Source organism: Oncorhynchus masou, chromosome 8 (assembly GCF_036934945.1).
Source record: "Oncorhynchus masou masou isolate Uvic2021 chromosome 8, UVic_Omas_1.1, whole genome shotgun sequence".
NCBI classification, from domain to species: domain Eukaryota; kingdom Metazoa; phylum Chordata; class Actinopteri; order Salmoniformes; family Salmonidae; genus Oncorhynchus; species Oncorhynchus masou.
The window spans coordinates 31,537,944-31,550,177 of record NC_088219.1 but is presented as its reverse complement, the minus strand read 5'-3'; positions in this window follow the sequence as shown (position 1 = coordinate 31,550,177).

Sequence of the window (12,234 nt, the reverse complement as noted above, 5' to 3'; positions counted from 1 at the left end):
GGCAAAACTAATGTTTTATTGACCAAAGAGAGCAGTGGGGGTTCTAACTTCTTGTATCCTCTGCCCTGATGTTCACAGACCTAATACGGGTATTTCTGTTTGTCCAGCATATTCTACATCTCTTGTGCTCTTGGAGAGAAAACAATGTCGTTATTCCTTGAAATAACTTTGAACTCTTGAAGGGGGGGGATTCATGTAGGGGGAATTCTGACCTGAGTTACGTACATGTACATTTATGCAACTTTCTCTCTATGCCTATTCTGTCCTTGAACTTACGCATGGGGAAAAGCCACGCTTTTGGGGTGGTGGTCAAAGAGATGGAGGTGTGGCGGAGGTATGTCTACACCGTATTCTGACCTTGACTGTGTTCATAATCAAGTGGGACGTTGGCATTTACCACATACGACTGGGTAAAATCCACTTGAACACCACTCCAACTGGTAATTACTAGAGGGAAACTCATTTATCATCCCTGAACTCCGACTTCTCCCACATGCAGACCTATGACATCACCTACCGTACAAAGGAAATTACCTAGATAACAGCATTTTCGGCAGTTAAATGCAACAACAAAACAGTATTTTATATGTAAAGCAGTCAATTAATATGGTTTTTGAACACTATAATTTGTTTACAAGCATGATAGCTGTACTTTTAGTTTATGGTTGACGCAGGTTGTTCGCTATTAGCCAATAGCCGTTTCTCAACAAGTTCAAATTAGTTTATGTTTGACGCAGTTGTTGGCTATTAGCCAATAGGCGTTTCTCAACGAGTTCAAAGCATGTGAATACATCCAACTGGTATTTACGACACATCTGCTAATTACCACCTTCCCACTTAAGAATGCAGAATTAATTCAACCAGCTTTACATGTGAAGAAACAGCGAATAAGGTTGAGCAACTTGTTGTGAACATATAATTCATTTTCCCCAATAGAAATAACAGCATTCTCCATGCGCTGTATTTAAAGATTGAAAAGAGATGTTGATAAGAGCTAGGTAAATGAGTAAGCTATTTGGATAAGGGGATTGTAAATATGAATGACAATTGTTTTAGATATATTTTACCTGGAGACAAATGTGAAACCAGTCATATGGCAACAAACGGAAGCATATCAACTTGACAGGTACAGTATGTGCGCCCTTTTCCCACAGTGAAGGATATGAAATGCAGAATTTAAATTGTATGGACTTATAACTTTGCAGGGATGAATCTTGGAGACACAAGCCAATGTGATGGTAAGCCAAATCCGTGTCGAGTAACAGTCGGCCAAATGTAACCTTTGTGTGCTCTAGACTTTACTATGTTTTTTATTTCACAATTTGTATCAGGTTAAATATTAGCATATATTGATCGCCACCTTCAGTAATACCCACAAACATTTTTACCTGTCACTTTAGTGTTAAATCCCTTGAATTTGTAGCCTACATTTGGCATCATTCCCTTTCTTTCCTCTGTCACGTCTGTGTGGTTGACCCTCAGGATCGCTAGCAATAGTGGATAATATTTAACTTATTAAGTTGTTCAACACATAGTCCATTTTGTGGAATCATCATGGAACGCAGACCAGGCCTGGAAGTTTAAACCTGGAGCCTGGCACATGATTTATGACAACTGGACCGTTGGAATATCAGTTTCATGATCAGTGAGGATTGGGGTAGATGTATAGGACTATTGGTCAACCCGTATTGTTAAAGTTTTCTCCCCTTCCAATATTTAACGGATTTAACAACTGAATGGCCTCCTTCAGGATTAATCAAACCACTGTATTTGTGATTCACCAATATATGTAGTGTGTAAAGGCTCTCCAAACTTGTTTTATGTAGGTAGATTCCTAAATGCGTACCTAATCCTAAATAATATAAACCCATAGGAAAAGCATACATTTCCTAAATCTGAATTGGGCCCTGTAGAGATCAACCCGACCAAACCTCAATGAGGCTGCTCTTTGGTCTCTCCGGTCTCTCTCTGGTTCTGTGCTCAAACTGTGCATTACCCGAAGGCCTGCACCCTGCTGTGTGTGTCATTTGTTCAATCTGGAGTCCTCCACTCCTGGGGCTCTGTAACCTCGCTGTGAGGACAGAGATTAAACTGGGATGGGATTAGATGTGGATGTCTTAAGCGTCTTCTCCAAGAGTGTTCTTCAATCAAACTCCCACAGAGTGGTTAGACGCGAGAGCATGGATATTCAATCTGGGGATCATTGAGGTAATGCAAGTGGTCTGCAAAAATACACATGCAAAAATACATAGAAAAGAGGAGAATGTCTTTCTTATGATGCCAACTTTATTTCTTATTTCCAAATGCAAATTACACTCACTGGAGTATCTGACATGGGCTTTTGAAAAAGCACCCGAGACCAAGACTGGCCCAGACAAAATGCAATATAATGCTTAGGGCCCTACGGCTGCTAGGGGGCTACAGACCAACAAAAAAACGACTTGTTCCTATTATTATGTCAGCCACTGACAGTCACTCAATAAGCTCATGTCAGCTAACATTTTTACACAGCTGGCTAGACTAACTTACTTAGCAATCTAAACGTGATAGTAATCATAGCTTACCGACCAGGAACGCAGGACACGTGCACAAGGGCCCTGACCTCCAGTGAGGCCCCCTTGATTCTGTTAGTCACTCTCACTAAGATATCATGGCAAAATGTGTAGAATTGCAGGAAATTAGCTTATGCTGATTTTAGAAGGGACGCCAGTTTGCCTGGGTGAGGGTCCCTTGGAAAGAGACGTTTGAAGACCCCTGATGTAGAGAACAAACCCACCAAACCGGTACTCAAACTGCATCAGGGTTTCCTGTTGAAAAATGTCTAGGGAAAAGGTCACAGAGGGTGGGGGTTCGGGGGTTCGTCCCTTTTTAACAAAGGTCATTAAAACTGCTGTTTTCCCCACGATGGCAAGAATTTTTTTGCATTGACTGCTTGACAGAATGTTTTCCTCCCTATGGCACTCGTAACATGAATGTACCTCGAGAATAATATTTATGTGGCACAGAACACACAACAAGCAGACTAGTTAAATATATAAACTATTCTACCATGGGGTTGTTTGATTAAAAATATATATATTAATGACTAAAATAAATTATACGAAACATACTGTACATATACAAAAGACAACATACAGACGCACACAAAGACCCACCCGTTCTCACCCCTATCTCCAGTGCCTGCACTACTCAAATTGTACCATTTTGTTCCTCTCCATCGCCCACACTCTTTCAATATTCAGAAAATGAAGCATATGATTTTTCTATTGTCTTAACGCTGGATGATTGGTTGATTTCCAGTTAGGTATACATTTCGTCAAGACAACTGATGAGAAGAGAATCATCCAACCCATCGGGGTAACTCACTGCCACCTCACATGACATCTTGAAATATGCAGACAGACCGATTTAAAGTACATTTTAAATGTAATACTTATGACAGCCAGCTTTCTTACTCTGTGCATCATTTTTGGACTTTATAGAATTCCCAGAAGGTATGGATTATTTAGAAATTGTTAGTTTTATTCTTAACGACATGACTGTCATTGTGTTGTAGGATTTGTGAATTGTGTCTCTTGTACATTCTATACATTAGTTTATACCAGGGTTGAAACCTACATTATTTTCCAATCATTCTTACAGTTTGAACATAACCCTTATTCTTTTCATTCCATTCTACTATTCTGACCATCAAAATAAAGTTCTGAACCATTCGAAATGGTTTATAACGGTCCTTTCTGTGCCTTTTTAATAGTCTGAAATCCTAAAAAAATATATACATTTAGCACAACAATCAAATTACTTCACCAATCAGTGTGGATAGAGTAGATTGCTATGGAGCGGGTAAGCGATTTAATCAGTATAGGAAAGTTGTTCATTAAGAGTAGGGCTGTTACGTGATCGTATAACCACCACACCGGCGGTCATGAGTCATGAAGGCAGTCAAATTCCACGTGACCGTTTAGTCACAGTAATTAGGCTTCTCAAAGCTCTGATGCTGCTGATGGTCAATAGTAGCCTACCAAACTTGCTTACTGTCTGGTACTCAACACTCGTTTGTCCCTCTAATCACTCTGACATCAATGCAAATGTGGTAGAAAATCTAATGAAACACTTCACGAGAGCCCATGAGCTCATGTTGCGCCTCATTTCTACTGGCTACGCAATTGCGTGTTTAAAACAGTGATGGCCTCTATTAAAAAGAGGAGGATCCCATCAGCTTTCTATAGGCTAGGCCTACTATATTTATTTCTCAACTTTCCTAATATTAAGCACATTGCTTATCTTTACAACAGGAGTTTAGCCTACCTGGTTGGCATAAAAAAATAACCATGGGAAAAGCACCCTCCATTCGCCATTTAAGTGGATAGATGACATGTAATTTTTTCCCCTGCCCAATTCCCAACAATACAAACAAGAATCTTCAAAGTGCGCTTCAGCAGAATATTTCCAGTGCCACAGCTAAATCATTGCAGCGGAATCACTGCTGTGCATTACCCGAAAGCCTGCACCCTGCTGTGTGTGTAATTTGTTCAATCTTGAGTTCTCCACTCCTGGGGCACTGTAACCTTGCTGTCAGGACACAGATTAAAGGGATACTTTGGGATTTTGGCACTTCCCCAGAGTCAGATGAATTCTTGGATGCCATTTTTATGTCTCTGTGTCCAGTATGAAGGAAGAGTTAGTTTTGTGAGCTAATGCTGATTAGCATTAGCGCAATGACTGGAAGTCTATGGGTATCTGCTAGCATGCTAGTAGGTACACACGCACATGTACAATACTATTATTATACACATATACAGGTAACTGCCAAAATAATGGAAACAAATCTGTAAATGAGGGATACAAAGTATATTGAAAGCAGGTCATTCCACACAGGTGTGGTTTCTTTGTTAATGAAGCATTTAACATACCATCATGCTGGGCAGGTCATTATTTTGGCTACCATGCCATTTTTTTTATATTTTACCTTCATTTAACTCGGCAAGTCAGTTAAGAACAAATTCTTATTTTCAATGACGGCCTAGGAACAGTGGGTTAACTGCCTTGTTCAGGGGCAGAACGACAGATTTGTACCTTGTCAGCTCAGGGATTCAAACTTGCAACCTTTCGGTAACTAGCCCAACGCTCTAACCACTAGGCTACCCTGCCACCCAGCTATGCCCCCATAAGCAAACAATTCCTCCATCCATAGGGCGCAAGTGGTCACTGATTGGTTTGATGAGCATGACAACGATGTAAACCACATGCTGGGCATTCTCAGTCACCAGATCTCAACCCAATTGAGCACTTATGGGAGATTCTGAAGCAGCACCTGAGACAGTGTTTTCCACCACCATCAACAAAGCAAATGACTCAAGTAAAAGTGAAAGTCAACCAGCAAAAGGAAAATTACTACTAAAAGTATTTGTTTTTAAATATACATAGTATCAAAAGTATATGTAATTGCTAAATTATACGTAAGTATCGAAAGTAGAAGTATAAATCAATCCAGGCACCAATCCAGGAACCATTTTTTAATTTACACCATTGCCAGGGGCACACATAATCGGACAGATCAGAGGTTGTTGGGATGACCAGGGATGTTCTCTTGATAAATGTGTGAATTGGATAATTTCCCTATCCTGCTGAGCATTTAAAGTGCTTTTGGGTTTCATGTAAAATGTATGGAGTAAAAAGTATATTATTTTCTTTAGGAATGTAGTGAAGTAAGTTGTCAAAATTATAAATAGTAAATAAGGTAAAGATACCTGAAAAACTACTTAAGTAGTACTTTAAAGTATTTTTACATAAGTACTTTACACCACTGATCAAAGTGATGCTTGTCCATAAATCCAAACCATAAACAGCTAGACTGCTTTAGGAAATGGAATACACATTAAAGCCACTAAAGTACAGTATAGATAGAGTATAGAATCAAGTGGGAATACATGGGAACAGATTTCCAACATTTAAATCACCTGGAGCTGATTTAGTGGTTTTGTTAGTCTTTTGTGTCCTACAATAAACCCCACTGAGGCCCCATTATAGGTTAGAGCTCCAGCTTTTCAACTCAGTTGTAGTTCCCCAACACTCCCGATACATAATCCGCCAAAGCCACAGCTCATTGTCATCCCTCAAATCTTTAAATCCCCAAACTGCCACATTGACTTTGCTTTTAACCACACAATGCCAAATTCATAAAGATCTGGTCTTGATTCGTAACATCTGTGGTCTCATCTACTTCTACTGCAACAAATGGGGCTGCATTCATCTAATGTATGTACCTGAAAACATGGTGGAAGTCTCAGTGTTTTCCACAAGCACATGGAATAGCCAGCCAAATAGAAATAGTAGCCAGCCAGGCTCCCCCGGGAAGAAGGGAGGGGAATCATATTTTTTTCTTCCAAAAGCTCTATTTTGGTGGCCTCTGGTACATTCTAATGCTAGATTGTATTTTCAACCAGGAACTACTAGGAAATAACACTGACACATTTCCCCCCCCACTTTTACAGTGTTAGTTTCATCAGCTGTGACAATATGATAAAACACACAGGAAAACGTAATGTTGAGTGCACTGGGCCTTTAACGAATCCTGTAAGTCTGCTGACTTCCACAGGCTTTAAGCTTCTTTTTAAGAGCCATTTTCTCAGCTATCTGCAAGACAGGTATGATTGTAGAATGAAGCAGGTGTTAAATATGGGCTTGACGACACAGAAAGCAGCAGTTTATTACTCCATTGCCAACACTTTGATTAAATCAGTAGACCTAAATCAATATCTTTAATAATGCCATATGAATATGATTAGCTTTAAAAACAATTCAATCTGTTTTCTTTTGTAATATTTTGGATCAGAGTGACGCTCGCTCTCCATTAGCCTACCTATTGTTCATGCAATGAGGAGGATTCACAATCTTCATAATTTTTTTGTCAGGGGTGCGTACTGGCGGCAGGGAAGTCAGGCGCAGGAAAGCAAAAACTGGGTTTACAACGGAGCAGTTGAATACATAAACCACCGGCATCCAGAACAAACAATCAATGGGTACAAAACCCGTCGCACATATCAGCTAAACGTAATTCCAGACAAGGACATGGGGTGAACAGAGGGTTAAATACACAACAGGTAATGAGGGAATTGAAACCAGGTGTGTGAGAAGACAAGACAAAACAAATGGAAAATGAGAAGTGGATCAATGATGGCTAGAAGACCGGCGATGCCGAACGCCGCCCGAACAAGGAGAGGAACCGACTTCGGCGGAAGTCGTGACAGTTTTCATAATTTATCTGCAGATAATGGCCAAAAAGCCTACAAGAATGCAAATTAGGCAGCCAAATGAACAGCTTTCTTAACAATGCAATTCGGTAGGCTACTTGGTAGACTCACCCACGTTATAATGTTACTGTTTGGCAAGTCCTGATGGACTTCATATCAAAAATACAAACGAGAACTTAGTTTACTTGTTCGAATGTGATAACATGGACATATAACTATGTTGTATGATTTATGAATGGCAAGGATATATGAGATTGACTTTATTCATTCAGTTCGACACCTTTCATAAAACTAGTCAAGCTTGCTGTTTGTCAATCAAAGCACAGTAAATAGCCAATGCGCCACCACTTCGTGACTGCAGGTGAAACATGCCAGGGTCCAAGGTTAACTTTTATTCTCAAAGGCAAAAATCTACTGGCCCGAACAGAATTTCTACTAGCCCTGACATGGTGTAGTTATTAAATGCATTGGGGTCAGGCCGGGTGTAACGGTTCTCCTCTTCTTCTGACGAGGATTAAGAGATGTCGGACCAATGTGCAGCGTGGTAAGTGTCCATTTTAGTTTATTAAAACTGAACACAAAATAACAAAGTGACTGATACAAACGAAAACTGAAACAGTCCTGAAATGTGAAACAAACATCCAACAGGAAACAATCACCCACAACACAAAAGTGAAACCAGGCTACCTAAGTATGGTTCTCAATCAGGGACAACGATTGACAGCTGCCTCTGATTGAGAACCATACCAGGCCAAACACAGAAATCCCAAAACATAGAAAAAGGAACATAGACAACCCACCCAACACACGCTCTGACCATACTAAAACAAAGACATAACAACAGAACTAAGGTCAGAACGTGACACAGAGCTTGCATGCTTTCTCTCTATATTCAGCCGTTAATAGGATGCATTTGGTTATCATGATATGTATTAAGGGATGCACAAGCCAAATAATTTACCCACACAACATGTGTAAGCAATATCCATGTACAAACTGTGAAATCGGCTCAATGCAATGAATTTTATCTAGGAAGCAGCGAAGCCTATTGATCCTGTCCATTAACAGTGACTGTAGTCAGGAACGGCCGTGCGCATCAATAATTTGAATGGATGGTGAGGAAGGCATGCATACCCTGGCACCTTACATTAGGATGCAGTTTTATCACATTTTGAGATTTGGAGCATAAAGACCACCAGAAACATTCAGAAAAATAGATAACATTTTATTTTATTTTATGTGATTTTTTTTTTACTTTGCTTTTAATAACAGCTTTAAAACCTCTTAAAGCTAGGGGGCAGAATTTTCACTTTTGGATAAATAGCGTGCCCAATTTCAACTACCTGCTACTCATGCCAAGAATACAAGATATGCATATTTTATAGCATTTTATTTTAATCTGGCGCTCTGCATTTCCCCCAGCAATTGGCCAGTTGAGACGTTAGCGTCTCGCCTATCCATAAGAGGTTTTAAACAAAACAAAAAGATCACAGGGTAAGCACCGACTGCATGTCACTGCTATATAGGAACAATGACACTCAAATTGAAAATCATTAAACAAAATAATGAGGATTTCTTTAAACCTCATTTAAGTGTCCGTAAATTCAATCTGGAGTGTGCTCTGGGTGTTCTTAAATTCAGAGCATTGTCATGGAGCGTACAGAGCTCACACTGGATGCTCTGGCTGAGGAGTAGTGTTGATCCAAGCATTCTGACTTCACAATGGCAGTCAAGCACCCAAGCTAACTGGCTAACATTGGCTAGCTTACTAGCTACTTCCAGACACAAATGAGAGAACATCTCACTCTAACCATTTTACTCGCCCTTGCAGAGCTGGTTAGGCTGTTTTCATGTTATCTAGAGCGTTGGTGACCGTAACTGTGCTGCTGGCAACAATTGAATTACTTTTTTTGCTGATGTCTACCGACACCGGCCATATTCAAAGGGTGTTGAGCATTCGTAAATTCATCAGTTATTCTGCGCTATGGCACACTCAGACGAGAGTGCTCTGAAATTGGAGTAGATGGCCAGAGTGAATTTATGAATGCACCGTACATCTCACAATTGCAATGTATGAACTTGTAAACAAGGCTGCATGGAATTTATCTTAATGCAAATCTGTGCAGCCAATGGCAATGTCTGCCTTATGTATAATGCTGGGAGCCGCTTGTAGATTTGACAGCTCTAATGCAGGTCCACTTCTGACACCGCCAAATCAACCTCTATAGAGGTATCAGCTACCAGAGATCTAATATAATCTATCCCTGACCTGGGATGGGTTTAGATGAGGAGGGTCTTCTCCTTTAAAGCGTCTTCTCCAAGAGTGGTCTTCAATAAAATTCCCAAAGTGGTTAAATGTTAGAGGGCTGGGCCACTCCATGTTGTTCCGTGAGGCGTAACTTTTACCATGCACTACAATGAAAATAAAAATAATTGACTATTGTTTGGAGCCTGGTCATTGAGGTGGGCTAAGGAGAGTTAGAGCTCTGCTACCCAACCCGACTCATACCCTGACTTTGAGAAGGGATTGTGTGACGATTAACTTAGAAACCACGTGACGCAGCATGACAACGTGAATGCAATTGGTCCATAGTCTGCTGAGTGGGGTGTTATACGTTCCTCCATTCATTGCCAATGGGATTCCTATCTCCTTTCTCTAATATCTCTGGCAGAGCTCCCCAAGCAAAAAACTTGCTTGTATGGATACACAGACTCATAGCTGCCATGAGCAGAGTGCATGCATAGCGAGCTGCCTGCTCAGAGAGCGATCGAGTGACAGACAGAGAGGAGCCGCTAATGGATTTACTAACAGGAAGTTGTTTCTGATTTCAGGTTTCGGGCAGGGTCGGGCCTTAAATTTGGCAGAAGCAATCGGGCTTGGGTAAGGTAGGGCCTAAACGTTGCAGACATGTGTAGGGCTCGGGCTTAAAATTCATGCTAGTGCAGGAGAGTAGTGGAAGAAGGGTCCATTTGATGGCTTTGGTGGCATTAGTGGGACTCAAACATTTTACATTTACATTTTTGCAATTTATCCAAAGCGACTTACAGTTAGTGCATCCATCTTAAGATAGTTAGGTGAGACAACTTCATATCACAGTCATAGTACATTTTTCCTCGATTAAAGTAGCTATCAGAAAAGTCCGTGCTGGCAAGAAAAGACACGTGCAAGTGTTAGTTCATACAAGGCAAGGGTGTTAGATGTATTTCAATTTTTCCTTCAAAGATACTTTTTGAAGAGGTGGGGTTTCAGATATTTTCGGAAGATGGCCATGGACGCTGGTCTGACGATAAGGAGGCACAAGTGTCAAACGAGAGAATATTCGTCTAGTAGCAGAAGCCTCTCTTCGCTAGCAGTTGCAATGAGCTCAAACTAACGTTGAACAAGACAATGTAAATAGCCAAGAAACACAGGACAAAGACAAAGTTTAGTAGACTTTCTGGTAAATTCGACCAACTTCTATGCCTGCGCGCTTCTAAAAATGTATATTTTAGCACATTACTTACAGTGGCCTTTAGGGTCCACCCTGAGATTGGAAGGTTGTGAGTTCCATTCCTGGCTGAGTCATACCAAAGACTGTAAAAATGGGACCTGATGGGTCTTTGCTTGGCACTCATCATTAAGGAGATCAGGGGTAAGGCCCTGCGATAGACTAGTGTCCTGTCCAGGGGGTTGTTCTTGTACATCAAGCTGCCTGATGCTACAGAAACAAGAGATAGGCTCCTACCCTATGAGCCATTCCGTCTCGCACGCTACGAGAGCTTCAAGTTCCTTGGTGTCCACATCACTAAGGATCTTTCATGTTTCACAAAGAAAGTTGTGAAGAGGGCACGACAATGACTCTTTCCTCTCAGGAGGCTGAAAAGATTTGGCACGGGCCCTCAGATCCTCAAAAAGATCTACAGCTGCACCATTGAGAGGATCTTGACTGGCTGCATCCCTGCTTGGTATAGCAACTGCTTGGCATCCAACTGCAAGGCGCTACAGAGGGTAGTGCATATGGCCCAGTACATCACTGAGGCCGAGCTCCAGGAAGGCCCTAAAAATGTTTGAAGACTCCAGCCACCCAAGTTATAAGCTGTTCTCTCTGCTACCGCATGGCAAGCGATTTCGATGCAGAAAGTCTGGAACCAACAGGACCCTGAACAGCTTCTACTCCCAAGTCATAAGACTGCTAAAACGTTTGTTAAATAGCTACCCGGACTATCTGCATTGACCCTATTTGTCCTAACTTTTATGACTCATCACATGCTACTGTTGATTACCTATCCTGTTGCCTAGTCACTTTATTCCTAGTTATATGTATCTACCTAAATTACCTCATACCCCTGCACATCATTTCAGTACTGGTACCCTGTGTATATAGCTAAGTTATCGTTACTCATTGTGTATTTATTATAACTTTTATTATTACATATTATTACTTTTCTATTATTTCTCTATTTGCTCTCTCTCTCTGTATTGTTGGGATGAATAACATTTTATTTTATCAATAAAGTGCCACCAGTCACTAAAACAGGTGTTCCTTATTTTGTAAGGATCAGAATAGATATACCATTTAGTGTGAATTAGTTATATATTCCAGAGCTTGAGTTGTAAAACCATAACTTGTAATGATACATGCCATGATTTTGACTTTGATTATAACCTTACGATCTGAGATTGATACGTTTTATTTACACAAATGCAAGTGCCACATTGGAGCACTTTGGCAGTTAACGACAAAGAAAACTGAATTGCAGTGCATCTGTTTGTTATGCTATGTGAATAACTGACAAAAATGTATGAATAATGACAACAATCTTTCATTGCAGTCTGGTTTCTTTATTTACTTTCAACAGTGTTTACTCAATAGAAAAATGTAAATAAATTATAATCTCCAGTATCATCTCAAAATTTATTTCACAAAATTATGAAATATAGACTTTGTGATGCTGCTGAAGATTATACCATGGGCCATTGCGTCTCAGAGGCATAACACAG